Source organism: Scatophagus argus, chromosome 22 (assembly GCF_020382885.2).
Source record: "Scatophagus argus isolate fScaArg1 chromosome 22, fScaArg1.pri, whole genome shotgun sequence".
NCBI lineage: Eukaryota > Metazoa > Chordata > Actinopteri > Scatophagidae > Scatophagus > Scatophagus argus.
Window position 1 is genome coordinate 647,501 of NC_058514.1, and position 22,449 is coordinate 669,949.

The window sequence follows — 22,449 nt, forward strand, 5'->3', positions numbered from 1 at the left end:
ATCCGGTTTGCGAAGCGGCAGCTCTACGGCTTCCTTTGAACAAGCTCCCCTCGTTTTTTCGGGGCAGGACTGGAGCGAGATCTCTGCTTGTGTCATGTAAACCTGGACGTTCCCTGGGAGGTTGTCAGCGGAGGAAGAGGGAGTCAGCCTTTTCCACCAGGGCCAAGGCAAACATTTCCTTTATTGAGGAACAGTATCTGCTGATGTCTCCCATAAAGAGCCACTGTCTGAGTCAAAGAGGTATTGATGCAGGAACTCAAACCGCCGGGCTGCAGGAGCACTTCGCTCTTTTGTGCTGCTCACAATTAATCATTTAAATACATAAAATGGAAAACCCCCCAGAAGTCATACTGGAGGGGGTTTACAGCTAAAAGGAAGAATTCTGCTCGAGTTCAGATCCAACACACTGAGCTCAAGGAAACTTCTGCCTTTTAATAGGATCTTGTTTTGTAGCTTTGGCCCTGATTCCTATTGGTTCTGATAACATTTTACTCTCATTAACGTGATTCTCTCTGTTGTAGTTTGCATGGAGCAGCAGCTCACAGGGTGATTCTGTTCTCTGGCTGTTCTGAAGTCAGCCGTAACGTCTGCATCGAGATCTTGGCCTCTAGATCTCGTACTCGCCGCTAAAACGCCTGTTGTGGCTTCACGCCACGCTGACGTCACACAGGATGTTGGAAATGTGAGGGTTAAATTGCTGTAAACGGACACTGACATTTTCACTCTGCCTCTTCAGCTCACCTGTGCAAAGAAACGGGACAAAGTTTTATATTTTTGACAGCACTGAGCTTCTTCTTTCAGTCAGTACCAAGTGATGGACCCCACACGATTTTCTGTGAGTCATCCAGTGCAAAGCTCATCCTGGGGATTTGTTTTTAGTCGTATTCAGGTGTTTTAGGTCTAAATGTTTTGATTTTTAACATACGTACTGAATCAGCATTAAATCCCAGCCTCGTCTAATCATGAGGAGAGCAGATCAACATGCTTTTGGGTAACAGGGACCTTCTCACTTCTGGACCAGAACCAGGAGGATCAGTTGGACTCTTTATATCTGCACAGCAGCTCATCCAACATGATTCAAAGTGGGTCCACTGAAAATAAAGAATCAAATGTATAAACGTTTATAGCAAGCGTTAATCTTTGGACTGAAGAAGTCAGAAAGTCAAAGTCTAAAGTCTTGTTTTGTGTAAGTGAGTGTGTAAGGCTGACGACTTGAGGCCAGGTCTCGGACAAACGGACCGAGTGAATGTGGGCAAAGAAAAGGACGGGTTTCAACATGAAAATCTCTCCTCTTTTTAAAATCCTCCCCTTCTTAGAGTCTCAGCTGTGTCATCAGTTTCTCCTAAAGCTCAGCTCAGCTCCGTTCTCTGTCAGACCCGATCGAAGCACCTGGAACCGCTTCAAGGACTCCAGGGTGGTTCTCCAAAATCAATAAACAGACCAGTTCTCGAGGCGAGCGTTCCAAGTGTTCATCAGTCTGATAGGTTAAGGACATCCTGGTTGTGGTCCACACCCAGATCATCTCTGAGCGGCCTGCCGGCTGCCCTCGGGCTTCCCTTTGGACCTGCAGATCCTCACCACGGTGTCCAAGTTGGCTCTATTTGAACAGCAGAGAGGCACAAACCACTGACATCACTGCTTATTTCCCAAACACGTTGGCAACCGCAGAGTTGGAAAATGAGATAAACCTTAAAAAATTGTTCGAGACTCAGAGGAGCTCGGCTCAGGAAAAGACACACACATATTTACTGAGACATAACACTGTTTAACACTGCGCTCTTAAAGGATTAACGGTTTTCCACACGGAGCAGCTGCTTGAATCCCACAGTTTTTCTTTTCAATGAAACGCTGAAGTCTGGAGTTTTAATCCCTGCAGCACCTGGAAACATTTCTCCGTCAAAGTCTTTTATCAGTCAGCTTTCCTCCAGTCACATCCTCCTCTCATGATGGTCTTCCTTTACCGTTTCAAAATCTACATCTCAGCTTGCTTTAGCCAACAAGAAGATAAGAATCAACCCTGAAAACCTCAACATATCTGCACCATGTAAACTCCAGCCTCCAGATGTACTGAGGATCACTGAGAGCAGATCTCAGAGACAAACCACGTGAACATACAGTGAGCTGAGGAAACATCTGGTTTGATTCGTTTGTATGTCGAGCGTCCTTTCCCCTCAGCAGGATTAACGAACGTCACCTGACTTCGGCACACAGTGAAGCTGTTAGTTCAGAGGAACAGAGGATCCCCAGACCATCGCTGGACTGGGCAGTGGACTTCACGTTCACGTCTGTCCCCACCCTGACCCACCTGGACGGTTGTGAGGAAAAGAGGTCCACCTCAGGTACCTGAGCAGCATGGTACATGTTGGGTCACGGATGGTGGTTGGCTGCAGGTGCGTCTGTCCTTCCTGTCACCACCTGAAAATACACGACACATACAATAAGTGCACAAACAAAGTCACCAGCCTGTCCGTCTGAACGCGACGTTCTGATTTTAACAAACTGATTTTATCAGTCAGGCCTCATCGAGCGGAAGGAAGCCGTCCTGCGGCGTTCAGCTCGTGGAGCAGAACCTCCGGATCTGATGAAGCAGAACCAGCTTCGACATCCGATCCTTCACTCCACAGTTAGTGAAAGCCTGCAAAGTTAAAATCTCTGTCAAGGCCAGTAATCATTAAAAAACAAAGTCTCTTTCTTTTGTTAAGGAGCCCCAGAAGCAAACTAGAGCTTTGGGAACTCATTACTGAGCAGTTTCATGAAAAGAAAACAAAGCAGAACATGAAAGTGAAGGACTTCTTTTTGGACTTTGTGTTGAATGGTCTTAGCAAAAAGGAAAATTGATACATTTTAATATAATATTTTATAGATAATATTTTTTTTAAACTGTCCAGTTTGATTTGACATCAGCTGTTTCTCCTTCTCTGGCCCACATTAGCTCGTTTCTGACTGAGCATCAGTATTGAAGCCACAAGCTGCTGAGCCAAACCTTTGGCCTCTGCCAGTCAGCTGGCTGCTCACTTATGCAAATCTGAGAAGCTGACAGAAATTCCTGAGCGTCAAATACCCCGAAAAGTGAGTCTGCCCGGTCAGAAAGCGATGGGCCTGTTTTAATAAGTGAATGAGGGCAGATTCTGGGAGATGGACTGTGGAGGCACAGACACACGGCGGTTTGGGGTAGAAAATGATTTTACATTGCTGGTTAACCACAGCATGAATGCTGCACATGTATAATTTACTGAGGGCAAACACAAGTGAGTTTTACAGCATGTAATCCTGACGGGGACGTAACCGCCAGCTGAATTACTGCAGGCAGCACGACGATGACGGTGTCAGAGCAGGTCTGAGCTGTGGACTGACGGGGAGACGCTGGACGGCCGGTTTAGGCCACATGTTCCAGCCTGGGGGCCCGGATGTCCTCAGGGATCCCTGACGATGAGGTGGAGGTGGAGTGCACCAAGAAACATTATGAATGTTAAAGTCCTCAAACCAATCAGATATGAAAATACAACGCAGATAAAATCCCCATTAAAAAATACATTGATTACATCACTCTGAACTCTGTACATAACGGATTATTTTTGTGATTGTTATGTATTCATCCGTTGATTTAATTTGTGTTAGAGAGTCTGCATCTGGTATTTCGCTGTCCCAGCCTGTGTGGTCGAATGATGAAGAAACAAACTGCGTATTGCTGCATGAGTAAGACTCATTTCTGACTGATGAGTCATCGCTCCAGTTGTTTTGGTGAGGCGAGCAGCCGCCCGCCTTCGTATGAAGATGATCAGGTCGATTTAAATGTCGCCCTGCTGGCCTCCTGCGAACAGACTGTCCCGTGCCTGCCGGCGTCGTGTTGTGGCCTGTTGAAAAGGGCACCCGTCCTCAGACCTGACACACCACTCGTCTGTACTGATTAATCTGTAATCCATCGGCACAAACAGGAAGTCAGTACTGCAATCTACATTTCTGTTGTCCCGCTTTAGATTTTGGGCTGTTGTGAGCAGAAAGGTCAGCTGCTACAAAAACACTTAATATTATATGATACTAATGAATATCTGGTATAGATAATGTAGCTTTTATGAGGATCATCAGAGTTTCTGTACTCGTGATGAAGCTCAGGTCTGAGGCTCTTCTGTAAATAGTACAGACCACTGACTGTATGCAAAGAGGGACAACATGAATGAAGCCCAAACTTCTGTGTCGCCCCCTGGTGGCTGGCTGCAGTATAGCTCATAAGCCCCTCCCCCTCCACGTAAGCAGATGGGAGCTGACATGAAAGGTTTAATGATGAGAGATCAGATGATGGCTTTATTTTATCCAGAGCATTTCTAAATGCGGGAGCTCTCTGATTGTTCAAAAGCGTGACAGAGTGGAGCCTCTTCCCTCACAGGTGATCTCTGGCCGAGTTCAGACACCCCGTCTGTCATCAGGTGGCTCAGTGAGTGAACTTGATGAGGAGCTGAATGTGTGACATCGTCATTATGTCAGCAGAGGACTCGTGTCTCCTCAGGACCACCCACAAGTTTCATCTCTTCCTGAAACCGAGAGCGACTTCTGAGAAGTGACACACCCAAACTCCACGTGGCGTGAAGGGTGAGTGTGGGGTCAGCAGGATGTTGTCCTCACAGTCCTGACCTCATGACAGCTAAAACGACCTCCATCTGACTGCGATGAGATCAGACTGCGACCATACTGACGGTTTGTATCAGTGTATGGATACTGTCCCGCTGTTTGTCCCAGGCCCCTTCAGCATTATTCTGTGCCTGTCCACCAGAGACTTTCATTCCTGATCCTGCCATGCCCATCGGCCCCGCAATACCCTCATTCCTCTCACCTGAGTGCTGCACACCTGGACCTCACAGCCCGGATCCTCAGGTTCTCTGTCGGTTCATACATGTTTTCCTTGTGCTTTTGTTGTTGCACCTCATACCTGCTTGTTTACCTGCCTGAAAGCCTTGGCTTTAATAACAACTGAAATCATGCTGCTGTCTGTATTTGAGTCCAGCTCTGAGTATCTGGATGAGGCCAGCTGGACTCTGGATACCGGACTCAAACATGGCTACCAGTCATCGAGCAGCCAAAGTTACTCTTCTTTGGCATTTTCCTGGTTTGGGAAAGTTTTACACTTAATGAATCTCTAAAATGAATCATCTATTTATCAGTTGCCTCCTCCATCTGCTGCTCAGAAAAGGACGACGGATTGTAAATCGATTTGAACTTCTGTTCAGCGTTTCAGTGTCTTCATGTGAAGCCACGTGATGTGGACGCAGTATGTTAAAGTCCTGTTTCCACGATCTCTTAAGCCAACATGGTCCATGACGACGCTGATATCTGCTGTTTAATTAGAGCTCAGTGTTAGCAAACACCTGTCAGAGGACACGTCTCTGGATGTGAAAATAACCTGAGGTGGGGCTGTGGAGCAGGCGGGTGCTGGTGTGTGCTGACGGGGCCTTTTCAGGCCTCTCTCGGGCTCCGGAGGGCGGGGCCGCCTCTAAAGTCTGGAGCGCATTAGAGGAACTAAGCCCTAAAGCTGACCCATCAATGTCCGGAGTTCCCTTCCCAGGACAGTAAGTCAGTATATCACAGATCAACCCAGAAACCTTCCCACAGCTCCCGCACCCCTGAACATAAACACACACACTCCAACCAGCCGTGTGCACCTGCAGGCGGCAACACACACACAGGGAACCTGAAGTGTGTCAACGGTCGAAAAGCCCGATCGATCGGCAGGAGTATTCATTACAAACTGATCGTTGGTTCCCAGGTGACTCCAACAAACCAGATGACACGTCTGCCAACAGTCAACACAAAATACAAAAAGTCAGAGGATCACCTGTGATTCATCCTGAGGGGAACACGAATGTCAAACTTCATCCCAGTCCGCCTCAGCTGCTGAGACGTTTCGGTCTGAACAGAAGCTGCCACAGAGTCAGATTTTAACGAGAAGATCTGAGATCAGTGAAAAGATGACCAGATGAACTGTGATGAGTCAAACCACAATATCATCAACACAATAATCAATAATCAATATTTCCTTTACTTAGTGCCTCAGCGACAGCATTCGTCTGGACCGACTCCACATGCTGTCAGTGGGACTGTCATCGAGTCTCTGTGGGACTTTAAACCAGGAACTGATTATCAGTTCTGAAACACCTCCAACACATCAATCCAGGGGACAACGCCAGCCTCCGTCAGCCTCCGCCAGCCTCCGCCAGCCTCCACCAGCCTCCGCCAGCCTCAGTCAGCCTCCGCCAGCCTCCACCAGCCTCCGCCAGCCTCAGTCAGCCTCAGTCAGCCTCCGCCAGCCTCCACCAGCCTCCGCCAGCCTCAGTCAGCCTCAGTCAGCCTCCGCCAGCCTCCACCAGCCTCCACCAGCCTCCGCCAGCCTCAGTCAGCCTCCGCCAGCCTCAGTCAGCCTCCGCCAGCCTCCGCCAGCCTCCACCAGCCTCCGCCAGCCTCCGCCAGCCTCCACCAGCCTCCGTCACTGTCGCATTTTAGATAAATCACACGTTTATCCTGACTGAGAAGCAACAGAAGCAAACTCTCTGGTGAGTCCACATGTCCCGGAGGCCTCAGCCGGAGAAGCTGAGCACGAGGGGCCTCCTGGGCTGAGGGGTCTCACCATAACAGAGCACATTCCCACAGCAGCACCGGCAGCTTCTGTCAACAGCTCGGGGGATTGGAGGTAAATCCTGCCCTCTTTATTGTACTGCTGGTATGCGCTGACATCTGGATCAGCGCACCTCGCTGGAAATGCAGGGTGGGACCGGCTCGGGCCACTGCTCGCCTCCCACGGGTCTTAAGACCAATAACAGGCTGCAGGCTGAGCGGCCACAGGTGCACAAAGTCCTGCAGCCGGGCCTCCAACAACAAATGACCAGATAAGACAAAACTGACGGGAACTGGAGACTGGATTCCACCTGATCACCTGCAGCAAGCGGCGCGCCGTCGCTGCGTGAGGCAGATTTACAATGAACCGCAGGACATCAAAGATTTTAGAGAGAAACTGCTGATAATGTGAGGATGTCGGAGATTATACAAAACCTACTGGACTTAACACCTTGTTGTCAAAGTCTGGGGTCAAAATGGCGTCTGCCCAGTTGGACATTTTGAGTGACTTTCTCTCAGATGGGATTTTTGTTGCAGTACATTTACTCAAATACAAACATGAGGCATATTGTACTTTACATGAGTCTGTTCTTCATTCATAGTATAGTACTTTAAGTATGTTTTCCTGAGGTATTATTTTGATTGCAGGACTTATGAAAGTATTTAGTTACTGCAGTGAATGATGGGTTGCAGTACCATCATTACCTTCACATCCTGAGCCAAAGGGAGTTGAAGTCGCAGTGAAAGTAAACTTCAGTAACTAATCAAAGTGACTCAGCTCAGCCTGTTCACATGAAGCCTTTAAATGCCATCAGGAGTCGTGTTGATTCTGTTGTTGACTCATGCAAACAACTTTTCACACCACATCTTCATCAAAGTTACAAACTGCCCTCAGGGGGCAAATTAGCACCCAGTGGCTCCGGACTCCCCTGACAAATGAATCCCTCATGGCGGCTCCTAACTGATTCTGTTCGCCTTCCACTGATTAACAGGAAGTCGCCGCTGCAGACTTTCACATGCTGTCAGCCACTCACCAAACATTTAATCAGCAGCTAACAGCATTTGGGTGTGAGGTGAGCTCAAACAGCAGGCGGGTCCTGGTCTTCAGGGCTTCACTTCCTGTCCTGAGGTGACGTTCAGGCCCAGCAGTCACCTGTTGAGAAGTGACTTTAACGCTCCTGTTGGGTAATTAACAACCCGACGCCTCGTGACTCGCCTGGCGTCAGCGCTAATATGAAGAGACGTCTGCGTTCAGGGCTGAGATGACTTCAAGTTCTCAAAGCAACCAGCAGATCTGTGAAGTGCTGAGTTTCAAGCACATCTTGCTGATAAAATGTAAAATGTACTTTTATAAACATAATGTTTTCAGGTAGGTTTTCAGTGTCTGCAGTTTACACAAACTGAGGCTGAATTAAAATTTTGTTCCAATATTTTCCGAGTTGAGAAGCTCTGCCTGCAGGGGGAGCAAGTGAGCCAGCCAGCCAATCGTGTTTGACACACTTTGACCACAAATAACTTTCGTTAGCATCGATTCGAAAATGCTGATCATGTTCACGTTTACTTAAGTCTGCTTTCAATTTAGCAATAAATCGCTTTAACTCCAGTTACATGGACTGCGTACTGCGTTGGTGGGCTGCATGCGGTCGGCTGGCCCACCTGAGGCCTCACCTCCCTATGTGATGTCATCCTGTGAATCACTTTAAAAACCTTTCAGTCTGGCTTCTGTAAGGTTGGGGGCAGCTTTGTGCTCCTGTGTTTTCAATTAAGGGTCGACTCAGAAAAATATTCTATTCATCCCTTCAGTGACTCGCTCATAAGCCTCCTTTCACCTCGACCCCGTCGGCCCCTCCGTGTTTCCTTCCTCTCGTCGGGATTTGCTCAGATCCCCTTCAGAGCTGGTGAATCTAAATGAAATCCAAATGGTTTGTTTGTGTGCGGACCTTCGCAGCCTCCAAACACTGCTCTCTTTTCACTGTGCGCTCTTTGTGGCCTCCATTAGCAGCTGAGCGGCTGTCATCTCTGATTGGTGGAACACGACGACCTCTCTGAAACGCCGCTTCGTGTGGAAAGTGCACACATGCTGCTGAGGAAATGAGGTGCTGAAGATTTCACTCGACAGAACCTACAACCCACGAACAGCCTGACACGCTGAGATGCGTTCACTGCCTCGGTGTGTGTGCAGGAAGTTGAAAGACAAACGCTGCAGCTTCTTCGTTGAAGTGAAGCGTAGTGTTTGGAGAGCTTCCTGCCATCAGATGAAAAGCTGTTGTCACTATGTGTTCTATACTGGAGAGTTATGTAAGTGCTTAATTACAACAATTATTCATGACCCACTTCCCTGATTCCTCCTCAGAGGAGTCAGCTCTGCATAGAGCAGCAGTCTGGTCATTAAGTCCATGACATAAACGTTCCACTTCATTAGTGAAACAAAAAGCAGATTTTTCTTCCTGTTGGTCGGACGTTGGAGGAGCCGCAGGGCGGATGGCTTCGTCCTGTGCAGCTAAAAATATACTCAAACTGATTTCCTGAAAGTCACATTTAGGCCATTTAATCACTAGCTGAGCAGTACACAGCAGTCCCACACATCATGGAGCTCCCGTTCGAATCGTGTGTTTGACTTTCAGCTTAACATGTTGCACCTGTCACACCTTCATGACCTCTGAAAGTCCAACAGAGCAAACGTCTAACATTTGTGTTTGTGTTGTGTTTGTTGTTGAGTAGCAGATGGTGGCCGGATTAGAAACAGGCCAAAACGCAGCATGTAGTACATAGCAACATGTATGACATATGACGTATGTGTCCCACAATGCAAAGCAGTGAATCCAACAGCACAGTGTGTGGAAGTCACGCTGTAGCTGGCTGCACTTAAGACTTCCAGATTCGGTAAAATTTCATCAGTATCATTTTTATGAAGCGTAAAGGTGCTTTTACATCATCAGCAATGCTTTAAGGCAACCTCTTCAGACCCCCGTGATCCTCTGAACTCATCACAGTCACAGACCTCTGACTTATATCAGGGTACAGCATCTTTGTGGCCTTTTCCTCTTTGATGAGACTGAAAATGTGTTGCAGCTGTTTGTACGAGGGCTTCGGGACAGCCAACATGCTTTTAGTGTTTCACACGGAGCCCTTCAGTCCGGCTGCTAACAGCCAAGTGACATTTGAAAACCAGTGGAAAAGACGGGTTATGTTGGAAGAGAGCAAGGCGTGAAACTGGTTTGATCCGTGTTTAGTTTTTCTCTGAGATAAAGGACACGAAGCTGCCAGTCTTGGTGCTCTCACAGTTTCATTCACACAATGAGGCTTCTGTCAGCTCCACCGCTGCTGCCATTCAGACTCTACTGTGCTGGAAAACCCTTAAAGTTTAGAGGAATGTTGTGTGTGACAAGTCAAGTTCCTTCAAGTGTTGGACAGAACAAACAATGCAATCTGTTCTCTTGGTGCTGGAGCTAAAGCTAACATTGGTGAAAGAAGCCACGCAGTCATTTAAGTCCAAAGGGTTCATCCTGTGGGGAGCAGGAATGGAATTTAATTTCAGTGGAACTCTGACTTTGGGTTCATTTTGTATTTTGGCCTGGTTTGGGCACTACTGGAAAGCTGAGAATGTCAAGATTCATCCTCAAGGCCATGAACATCCAGTGAAATACTGACACACTTGACCTTAGTCTGCATGATGATAAGCGTGTTTAGAAGTTGTGTTGATGAGCTGCTAAACTGCTTCAGTTGGAGAAATCTGGACTAAGAAACACATTCCCTTGTGTTTCCTGTAAAGTCGCTCAGGTGGGGGAGGGACGCCCCCCCTCACCGACCATACAGCTCGATGTCGGAGTCAGTCGAGTCGAGTCTGACTGGATCGGAGCGACTGGGAGCTCCCAGTGAGCAGCGCAGCTTGAAAGGGCTTAAAGGGGCCTCCAAACAGGTCTCAAGAGTCTGCGTTACAGACACGTTTCAGTCAGGATTCGCAGTCCTACATGCGGCTTATCTTGGGCTGGATTTGCTCTGAGAGATCTTTGAGAGCGCAGCCTCTGGTCTCTGACGGCAGCAGCCAATGGAAAAGACAATTTCTCCAGCAGGACCAGTAAAATCTCACAGAGTGTTTTTCATCTCTAGTCGTGGTGTAAACAGAGCCGCTGCACCAGCTCCGCACTGAGAAACTGCACGGTATATATTACGTCATCTGGCTCAGCGGACGAGTCCCATTTAGCAGCTGATAAAAGCATTTGGGATGAATGCTGGAGCCCCAGGGCGGCTTGGAGGAGTCCCTCACCTCATCTGGGTTCAGTCGCTGAACGCTCTCCACGGAGCCGTTCGAGACGGCCCGTTGGACGGCTGCAGGGGAAAAGTGTGGGCAGACTGAGACACGCGCAGATGAGCAGGATCAAAGGTGCTGCTGGCCGCCGTTTAATACTGGAAAAACCATCGCGGGTTGCACGGGCCAGAGAAGAAGAAAAGGCAGAGGGAGGAGGGGAAGTGGAGGTGGTGGTGGTGGTGAAGTGGAGGGCGGGGGTTGTATTAATGGGCCACTTTATTGCTCCGTACTGTTAAAATTAAGAGCTCAGATTTCACGACCGCACTTCAACCGTGCACGCTCGACTTGGTCTTCCAGCCCGGGTTTCGGTTACTGTTTCAGGCTGCAGCGACCCGAGAAGAAAGAGTCAACCAGACAGCTGCTGAGTGACGGGGCCGAAGCAGGAGGAGATGACAGGCTTCATTCAGGAAGACCTGAATCTGAACCTGAATCACCACATTTACTCAAGAATGATTGGACTTTACGTTTACCACAGTCCTAATCCACTGCACACGTTCATCACATTCAAGCATGAAGCCATGGCTGTAGCGGCACCACGGCTTCATGATCGAATGTCATTAGCTCCATGGTGCCGCTACAGCCAAAGGCAGTAGGATTCATCCTCTGGGGACCGTGAAGCAGTTACCCCAAGAACATGTCTTCACTGCGAAGTCCATTCTCTGTGCAGGCTTCAGGTTGTCTGCTGTGTCTGCTCAATACTGGACCAGGATTGGCTCCCAAACTGTGTATGATGTCATAAATCACGCTCGTAGGCTCCGCCTCTTAAAAATCGGATTTTCGCTCAGCTCAGGGAACATTAACACCTTCAGCAGGTGAATGTGAAGGCAGGCTGATGGTGTCCTCATCCTGCACTGCGAAGCTCCAACCTCCACCTGCAGGAAGAACAACAGTGTTCACCACAGGAGGATTTTAGTTTGTGTGTCAGATGAATGAAAAGGGTTTGTCCAATCAGCTACAGTTTAAAAGCGAGCATTTTAATGTGTCCGAACATCATCTTTAACTCAGGCGAAGGTGAGCACAGTCGTATTTGTGGACCAGTTATGTCACCTCCAAGACACAAATGTCACATGTGATACTTTATTTTCATTTGATTCATAAACTCAAGAGGTGGCATGAATGAAAATTATACTAAATCAATACTAGGTTTATGAAGTATGTGTATAAAGTCCGTACTGTACGTCGTTACACTCCAGTTGTACTGTGAACCTCCCTCTGAGGCAGGAGGAGTGACGTTTGTGTCGGCTTTGCCCTCTTCACTGTCTGACGGTCAACTTTTCACCCCAACACCTGTCAGTCACCCTGATGAGCTGTGATGTTGCCTGAAGCAGAGCTGACAGACTTCACAGGCGTCAAAAAACAAACCAGAGGACGTTTTGCCTCCTGCTGGGTAATTTTCATTCCACGCTAACACACGATTTAGGTGCTGGAGGGTCAAAAGGTCAAAGGAGACGTCATCAGGTTGAGGTCAGAGGTGCTGAAGGAGCTTAGCTAGCCTACCAGTGCTAAGCCAGGTTAAACAGAGCCTGGACCAACCTCTGAACCAGACTCACATGTAACTGATCCTTCTTCTCATCTGACTCTGGGAAATGCAGCCATCAAGAGGATTTTCCAACATGTCGTACTGTGGCTCTTTAATTTCCCTTCCTGCGTTTGCATTGCAGCTGAATGTGAGATCCTCTCTGTCGTTTCTCTGCTCTTCATCTGTCGCAGCTCATGTAAGACGATCAGCCGCTGGAAGTCCTCTGCAGCTTCCCAGGTGACTTATCAATTGTCTGTTCCTTAATCCCGAGCTTGTCTGAATGCCTCGTTTCCCAGAGGTTAGTGTGAGCCCCTGCAGACAGCCGGGAGCCGTCCTCCACTCCCTCCCTCTGCAGGCTAACGTGGCGAACACGTGGAGCACTTGGACAGGTAGCCAGAGGAGGGAAGTGCAGCGTCTTTACTGTCACTGCAGCCAATAAGTGAGTGTGAGGGGACACTTCCCAGACTCTGCTGATGAGCTGTTGTGCTTCTTTAATTCTGACCTGCAGCGAGACAGACTTGCTGGTTTTCCCATCAGAGTCTTTATGCTCGGCCTTGAACACACATTGACGTTTTATCATGTAAACTAAGAGCCTGCTCTCCTGGGAAACTCATCCTCAGAAGTATTTTCTTTAATACAGTTACAACGAGTCTGGGTCCAAAAGATGAGACTTTATTGAGTCCCAGGAAGAAATGTATGCGTTACAGCATGAGACACAGAGACGGACTGAGAGGTAAAAAACAAGGCGTTTAAATGCAGCAGATGACAAGTGAATCGAGTACCCATATGTTCCAGCAGAAAACAAGCTGGATGCTTCATTAATCTCCTGCTGGCCCTCATGAGCTGCGATTTGTCTGTATTTTCATGCACATCCTAATGTGAACGCTGAGCTTTCAAATGCTGGGAAAGACTTGAGAGGTAATAAAACATAAAAAGTGTCAGCAGAGGAGAACGACTGGCATGTTGTCCATCACGTGAGGCTACCACAAAATGTCCAAAACATGTTGTTGGTGCTTCTTCTTTCTCTTCTTCACATACACTGAACCTCCAGATGATGTGATCACCTGACGCGCAGGTGAACACGCTGTGTCCACTGCTCATGGCGTCCTCTCCTCAGTGTGGAGCAGGAGCGACTCCAGCCTCAGTGTTTTTGTCTGTCAGGTCGGTGTGTGTAGCAGCTGTGAAGCAGCAGGTTAAAGGTGTGTCCTGACGGCCTGTTTTTCCCTGCAGCTCGTCCTGAGGTTGATGTTCGGGCAGCTGCTGGACCGTGGACGAGGAGCCACTGTCTGTGTGGCCACATGGAGCCCCTCGGGTTATTTTTCTAAGAGGAGCTTTTAAACACACAAGTCCTCAGAGTGAAGTCCCTTCAACACACACAAAGAATTGGACAGGGTGGACGAGGACTGACCACAGCCGAGTGACCCTGACCTCAGCGGACATTAGAAAACTTCCAGGCACATCTTTTCTCCTGTGTGTCATGGCTCATCACAAACTCCACCTGGAGGAGTATTTTTAGAGAGGAAATACCTCACGAGGAGCTCATTAATCAACACCAGCTAAATTTAGTTTGACATCACCTCCACACTGACCCGGTATCAGGGCTGGAAAAGGGACATGTTGAGTTTTTAGGTGGTTACAGCATTTTTCCACGTCGGTGCAGCGTCAGCCACAGCAGCTTTTTTCCACATCTCCACTTTGTGGCGCCAGATTCGACACCTGATGGTTTTAATGAAATGAGAAATACCACAGTGATGTTCAACAACAACATCAGCCGTCGGTTTGGACGATGTCACTTTGAAGTCTTCAGTTTGGCATTTTGACTGTCGCCATCTTGGATCTTGGAGTAAAAGTGACAAGGGAGCACAGCTAATGCTAAGGTTAGCTGGTTGATTAGCAAGACGGATCCATAATTCATGTTAACGTAAGACAGGCAAAGACAAAATGTACTCAGAAAATGAACAACTTCTTAGAGTGTCTTTTAAACTGAACATGTGAACATGTTTATGCGAGCAGAAAGTTACAGTTACCAGTCATGGTGGCAACCTGTCAATGAGCAGGTAGCCCCTCCCTGAAGTGTCACCTGCTTCACTGCATGTTGAATGGGAGCAGCAGTTTCAAAGTGAACATCAAGCTCTCATGAAGAAGGTGTGAAACCAGCAACTGAAACCATAAACTCATCAGGAAACTGTTTACTGAACTCACAAATCAAATGAAAAGAAGACAACCCCTGCTGGACATTAGAAAGAATGCGGGTTTAAATCACTTCTGCTTCACTTTTCGGAGCAGAGCCTCCATCAACTTCTTTAATACAGACTTTGTACAAAATAAAATTTCACAGCTGATCGTTAGTTTCCTGTTTAATGCCCTGACGGCTAACATCAAGCTCCTGTACACACTAATTTGATTGGCTTGTTAGTGTGACTCTTCCAGCGTGCTGACTGGCTGTCGGACTCCCAGCTACTTCTATTCCCAGCGGCCGTCCCCCAATCAGCAGTCAGGAAGTAGAACCTCCTGATTATTACGGCTCTCTCTGCTCCTTTCCATCTGCATGTGGTTCTGATTTGGACATGAAGCAAAGTGTTTTCATTGGCCAGTGGTAGCGCTCAGTTTCCTGTTACAGACACTCTTTTGTGCCTCGTCCTCTCCACTTTTATTTCCTTTAACATGGAGGTAAGAGTTTGCTTGGCTTTTCTTCATCCAGCTAATTGGGAACCACTTCACCCCCAACCCCCCACTGCTCGTTATGACAGGGTTAATGGCTTTAGTGAGAGGGTACTTTTTACTGGTCCTGCTGGTTTCTGCTGGGCCTCAGAACCAATTACAGTAATCAAAGCTAATATGTGGATCCAGAGAGAGGAGCCACATGTGGTAGTTCAGGTGTAAACCAATCTATGGAGTCTTTCTTCTGCAGCAGAATAACTCCTTGTTTAAACCATATTTATACTGCAGTGTATCTCATTTTCCACCATGTAGGTAAAAACCACCAACCAGGAGATTTTCACCATATTAATACTTGAAGAGCTTCATAAAAATAAGCTCTTGGCATTATAAGTTTAAATACACAACATTACAATAATCCAAAAATAATCATCAGAGAGAACACTGATATTACTTTCTGAACCAGTTTTTGCTCTGACCGTGAATATTGGCTGTGGACGTGAACTGACCTGTGAGATTGTTAAGTATGAGCACAGTTCTTAGTGATTATGTGCTTACAAACTTCAAGATTAACCTTCAGCTCTGAATTTGTTTAAATTTCCCCCTAAAGGTGCAGTTTGTAAGCCATCAGACTAGAAGAAACCACAGTGCTGACTTTCTGTCAGGGACGTCTCTGTGTTGTGCATGGATATCTGCTGAAGGTAGCATGGTAACCAGCTAGCCACGGCCCTTTCTTTCTGTAATACCACTTTATACCTCTAGAGGCCTCCGTAGTTTGTGCGAGTTCGCTAAGTCTCAAAAGCTTTCTTAGTGTTTAGTGTGATGAGGAAACAAAACAAACTCACAATATGTGAAGAAACCACGAAGCCTGCTCTCCTGGGTGAAAGTCCTGTGTTTGACCCATTTGTCCACCTTAACCTCCACCCTGTGTGGACTTTTTACTCCTTATACTGCGTCACCTGAGCACTCTCTGACCTCAGTGGTTTGCTTAATGATTACACTTTGCAGATGACACCGTGTTGTTCGGTTGAAACTCTCCACGCCATCTGGTGGTGTAAAATTGTATTCCGTCTGTGTTTTTATATTTGACCTTCATCTCTTGCTGTAGTTTGTCCCTTTTGTTTAGGCTCTACTAACATGCTGCAGTTACTTCTAATGTTTTCCAGCTCTTCTAAGTCTTTGAGAACAATATTTCTGATTGCAGTGTGTAAATGTATACTGTAATGTATTTAAGTATAAGGGCAGTTTGTGAGGCCACATTTTTAATGTGGTAAAGACATCAGTTTCATTTCCATCTATTCAGCTGAGTTCCCACCACTGACATTCACACAGTAAAAAGTGCCAAAGTGGACCTGCAGCACAGATGTTTATTTAGCCTGTCGAGTTTATTTTTAGACTCCGGCGAGGGTCAAAGGTGAACTCAAGAGGCAAATAACCCTCAGCGTCTGTCAGAAAGAGGAGTCTGGAAAAGCGATCGGAGGTGAGGACCTCCAGGCAGCACACACACAAAGATGTAAAGATCTTCTTTTAATGTTGTTCCACAGAACTGACTGAACCTGCAGAAAATACTGCTTTTAGTTGTACCACGACAGTAAGTGGACTTTGTTTTTCAGTCTCAGTGTGGGGCCTCACTGCCGTTATGAGCTCATACAGCTGTGAACGCTGTTCAGTGCACTGACGCCCCGCTGGCAGATCAGAAGAGGTTTTAAACAAGCAAAAATTGCACAAACAAACTGAAGATTAAGATTAGATCTGTGTGGGACTGATCTGCTGCATAATTAATGTCTCTTAAGCCTTAAGCCTTCAGCCCTCAGAAATACATCAGAACTTTGAGATCTGCCAGGTTTTCAAATAAAAAGGGAAAAGTTCCCCACACAGAGCACCTTTATGAGAACAACAGTACACGAGGTAAATTATTGGTCAATTATGCCAGAAGAGAAAGGTCTGTGCTGAGTCTTGAGGAGCTGCGTAGGTCCTGTTGTGTACTGATGCTGGTTATGTGGTGAGGCTTTCATAACGTCTAAGAGGGTCAGGTTCTCTCTCGCATCTGGCATACAGAAGATTATAGCAGGAAGTCACTGATGTCGCTGTTCTGGTTGTTCATGACAACAGCATAAATGTAAGAATTTTTTCCCATGTTGTGATGCCCTGCTCTGAATTGTAAAGGGAGCATCATGTCACACATGCGTGTTGTTTCCATGTTGCTGCAGCACATCACTGCAGAGGAAAGCCCCCGACCCTCTGACACATGTCCCCCTCTGCTGTAATTGTGCCAATTACTTTTCCATAACAGCCCTGAAACACTTATGTATGTGGTTGGAATAACAATTTCCACATGAAACACTTGTTCATTCATACGGTGCAGAGGCGAGCAGGGGATCCTCTGCAGACGTCACAGTGCTGAACGCACTTACATCACACACTGTGACGCTGTTTGTTTCCTCTGATCTGGGATCAGTGAGCTGCTGTCAGCCACTTAAAAAACACTTCAATAGGTCTTCAGAGTCCCACAACTTTAACTGCTCGCACGCAGTTTAGTTGAGTCTTCCGACTTGAACTCTACGAGGACGGACGCTTCCCGCTTTCCACCTCAACTGATCAGAACGCAGCTGGACTCAATGTTTCCTCCTTGAAGATTCAACTTCTTTCAACACTTTTATTTTAACTCCTACCAGTGTGTTTTGTCCTCTTCAACTTCTTTAAGTCTTCTTTAAACTTCTTTATATCTCGCTGAGATATTTTTCATGTTCTGGTCCAGTTGATGTAATTTGTTTTGAAAAACGTTTGACACATTGTGATTATCCCCCACAAAATTCCCATTCCCATGAATTATAATGTTAAAAATAAGAACTTTAAAGTCCACTTCTGCCTTCTTTTTTCCTTTCAGTGTCACTAAAATAAAGATGAAAACTTGTTGTCAAACTGTGAAAAACTCCTGCTTGTTTCTTTGTTTCTGCTCTTCGCTTTCTGCTTTAAATGCCTCAAAAACTGAACCAGGTTTGGCCCAAATGGGTCAAATGGGTCAGTGAGTCCCAGCAATGGGTGGCACGGTGGCGCAGTGCTTAGCAGGTTAGCACTGTTGCCTCAGTAAGACGGTCACTGGACGTTCTACTTTGCCAGCCCTGTGACTGACTGGCCAACAGTCCAGTGTGAACCCTCTCCTCACCTGTAGTCAGCTGGGATTGGCTCCAGCCCCTCCGCGACCCTGATGGATAGGCGGTGTAGAAAACGGATGATGGAGTCTGAGAAAAGACAGCACTGATGTCAGCATGCACCACCAGCCTCAGCAGTTCAAATGTTTGCAGGTTTAAATAACTTTATTAATACCTCCCTGTGAGTCTGACATCATGGTAAACAGTCTGCTTTGATTGTTTGATGAGGTGATAAGGAGTGTGGTTGTCTTTGTCCACAGTGCTGCTTCCTATCATTGGAGGAGTGTGATGACAGCTGAGATCACACACCCAGCAGGACACACTGAGAGGCACGTACAGCAGAGAGGTCAAAGGTCACCAACCGACAAACCGCCTCATCTGCCGACTGCTGGGACATTTGGTTTAGTCCTGTTCGTGGCACCAAAAGCACAGATTTTAAGACAGAATATGATCTTCGGCTAACCTGAACAAAGTGCTTTTATTGCGTCAACCTGAGTAGACCCTCACACAATGTAAAGCCTGTGGAGTAATGACACCATCCGATTGGTTCCCTAAAAACCTCACCTCCACCAACATCTTCACCGTGCTGTTCTGTCTGCCCGGCAGTCCAGTCGGTGCCAGCAGAAAGTGGTAAGTAAGTAGGTAGGCAGAAGTATAGAAAGACTCAGGCTCGGTATAAGTACCTCGAATCTGTACTGCACTGAGTAAATGTGAAGCATTGGCAAGAGAAATGGCATATTTTATCAGTGTGTGGATTCAGAAGCTCCAAGTGAAACATGTTGTGTCCTTCACCAAAGTCACAGCTCGGTGAAGTCAGAGGATTAAATGGTCTTTAAATCACGTAATTTGTCCTCAGGAAAGCTTCTCTTCTGGCTGTTTGCCCTCGAGGCTGAAAATACATCCAGTTTTTACTCGAAACCAAACCAAACAGCTGATAACAGTCGGCTCCATTAGTGAGGACCGCTGACAGACTCTTCCACCCAAAACATCTTCGTTCTCCTCATAACGAGCTCATCTGGTCTGATGTTGTGGCTCGTCGTCCCGTTTTTCTATTTTTAACGGTCTGATACCGTATCTCTCTCTGCTATCGTCTCCTCCCTCAGTACAGTTTTTAACACTGGATATTTAACAGATGACTTCAGAGGCTTTAAATTCCCTCAGTTTTAATAGCAGCACAGGGAGTGAAGACAGAGCTCTAATTGTCCAAATCAAAAGAAAAAGTTCAAACAGTTTTCTTTGGCCGTTTTCCTCGTGTGTTCGCAGAAATCATCGCAGTGTAATGAATCTGTCTGCGTCCCTGTCCAACCCTCTCCTCCACCCGCCGTAACTCTTCTCTACACACTCTCTGATCTGCGACTTACTCACCTCAACACTCGTATTTTATTTTGAAATACCTGCTCTTCCTGAGAGCAGGATGTGGACTTTTGGCTCCTGGATTCTGCTGCAGTGACCACACAAAAAGAAGAGGATGCTGCACAGTTTAATTAATAAACGTAATATTATAATGAAAATCTTTGGTTTGAGTTAAAACACACAACTGAATGTAGATTATCTGTTTAAATTCTATCTCTGTAGATCTGAGTTGAGTAGATTAAGTGTAGCAGCAGCATCAGCCTTTAAACTTTAAGATGGACTCTTCTCATCCCAGCCTTGTTGCAGCTGTACAGTAAATGTTTGTTTTTCTGCAGAGCAGCAGTGAAACTCGATGTTCGCTCCTCCAGCCGTCCTCCAGGCTCCAGGACGTGGTGTGTGTGATCCACCCCGGCTCGGGTTACCCTCTCTGGGTGTGGAGCTCTGCGCTGAAAGCTCCTCTTCCTTGTTTTGATTGTGAGCAGGGAGAGGCTCGGACTGCGGCTCCAGGATGCTGAGACTCGGACTTCAGTCAACATGTCAACAAGGGACACGTAGTGCGACAACTGAGGACATTAAAATCCTGTCCCACTTCCAGATGAGTCCACATTCCAATCAATAATCTGCCTCTTAGATCAGTCAAAGTCTCACCTTTTGTCCAGAGGATGGCGCTGAAGGAAAGATCATCCCACTGCATTTATAAAGAGGTCGTTGGTCCCTGGTGATGTCATTGGAAGCTGGAAAACAAAGAGAAAATGAGAAAAATGAACACCTGAACATACATCTGAATGTATGAACTGCTTAAGAGACTGATATGAGTCCAGATGTTTCCTCACTGAGCTCTCATCTCATCCATCTCTTCACAGTTAGCGGTTCATCCCGTGAGGAGCATGAATGTTCTCGTCTTTTCTGTGACGTTCACAGGGCAGCACAGCGTTCAGCGATCCACACATACACAGTTACACCATAACAGATTGTTTAAGTCGACCACCCAAGTCCATCCATCGTCTCTGCAAACATGCACGCTCCACAGAGGAAGGCCGCAGTCGGCCGCTGAACTTGAACCCAGAAACGTCTTGTAGCTCTGAGGCTGCGGCGCGAACCGCTGCACCGCCTGCAGCTGAGTCGAGATACTGCAAAGGTTTTCTCTTTAAAACTGAACCCTCGGGGCAGGTCAGGGTGTTTTCTGTCCTGAATCGTGTGTGGGCTGCAGGCGTGAGAAAATTCACACTCCTGTGTAATTATTTCCACTTTTACCTTCTCAAATGATTTTATTCATGCACTCAGACACACAAAGCTGCTACAGTCAGAATACCTGCAATCCTCCTTCTTCCCAAGGAGGATGACTGGTTCCTTTCCATAGTTCATTATTCACCCAGACTGAGTGAACTCAAAGGGAGGTCATGGAGGACCACTCAAAGACCAGAAGGACCACAAATCCAGGATGAGACATGACATAAACCCTCCGCTTGGTTACTGATGACAGAAGAGATGTGAGTGTCATGAAATCAGTCAGGATCAGTCAGCAGCTTCAGGACTGATGAGTTTGTCTCCGGGCAGCCGTGGCCCAGAGGTTGGAGAAGCGGCTTGTGATCGGAGGGTCACCGGTTCGATTCCCCCACCGGACGGGCAGGAAAAATTTGGGTGTGGTGGAGTGATTAATGTGAAAAATGCCCCCTCCTTCATTAGCTGGCTGATGTGCCCTTGAGCAAGGCACTTAACCCCCCAATATGCTCCCCGGGTGCTTGATGCTGCCCACTGCTCCTGTGTGTGTTTCACTGCATGTAATTTGCCGGGTGTTGCATGTGTGTGTTCAGCTAAGGATGGGTCAAATGCAGAAGACGAATTCAGTGTATGTATGTAAAAATATATATACTGTCAATAAAGCTGATTCTTCTTTGTTCTGCTTCGAGGCCAATCTGTCAGACTAGTACTGCTCTGGATCTCATCTTCTGTTGTAAATGCACTTTTTATTTATGTTTTTGATGGTACAGATTCATAAAGAAGTTCTTCATTGATCACTGATAAGCTCTGTATGTTACCATGACTAAATGAAATTGTTTTTGTTATTTTTGGATCTTGCTGGTGCTTGCGACATTCAGAAGCTCCAGCAGAGATCTTCTCCTCTACAGGCCTTCATCCAGTGCAGGTAAACACCAAACTTCCTGTCCCACCAACACCTCACTTTGTCTTCGTCAGTTTTTCAGCAGATCTTAGAGTTTCGCCGTGTAGGAATCCCACAGTGCCTCACCAAGTGGTTCTCTTTGTGTTGTGTCACCATCAGCAGGTCTTCAGCTTCATCCATCTTCTCCTCCCAGCTCACGATCAGGTTTATTTTTTCTGTCTTCCAGCATCACACAGCAGCACTGCCTTTCTTCTCCTCATGGAAAATGTCCTCCACACATTAGCTGTCCAAACATCAGTTCCAAAAGGGACAAACTGAATAATTCAGCCCAATTAGCAGAACAAACACATACTGTCATGTGTGTTAATGGGATTAACGAGCTGCACTTAACTGTTTCCTCCTTTAAACCAACATCCTCTCCTGTAACGAGGCTCATTTCAGGACGGTCCAGCTGAAATCCCCCCAAAAACAACCTGAACAACTACACAAACATTTCCAGGCCACCAAAGAAGAAGAAGCTTCAGTCAGTCCGAAGGAGCAAGCGCAACCAGCAGATTACCTTCTGAGAAAATAAAATGAAAGCATTAACTTACGTCGTGTAAGTGGTTAGCCTGGATGCAGCAATCAATCCGGGTTTTCCGACTTGTTGCCCTGGGTGATCATTGAAGCTCTGACTTCCAGCGTCTGAGGTGAATGGATCATAGATGGATTATAGCATCTTAGCATTAGCATG

At 46.9% G+C, this 22,449-nt stretch overlaps 2 long non-coding RNA genes across 2 annotated transcripts; one reads left to right on the forward strand and one right to left on the reverse strand.

The window, feature by feature from the left end:
• The first annotated feature begins 18,212 nt into the window (after nt 1–18,212).
• LOC124053812 lies at nt 18,213–20,025 on the forward strand. The gene is made up of 3 exons (XR_006842234.1): nt 18,213–18,394; nt 18,502–18,871; nt 19,930–20,025. It is a non-coding gene; the product is annotated as an uncharacterized LOC124053812 (long non-coding RNA).
• Nucleotides 20,026–21,480: 1,455 nt separating this feature from the next.
• LOC124053788 lies at nt 21,481–22,404 on the reverse strand. Its single transcript, XR_006842229.1, has 3 exons — nt 22,310–22,404; nt 22,108–22,197; nt 21,481–21,999 (listed from the first exon to the last, which is right to left on the reverse strand). It is a non-coding gene; the product is annotated as an uncharacterized LOC124053788 (long non-coding RNA).
• Between the last annotated feature and the right edge of the window lie 45 nt (nt 22,405–22,449).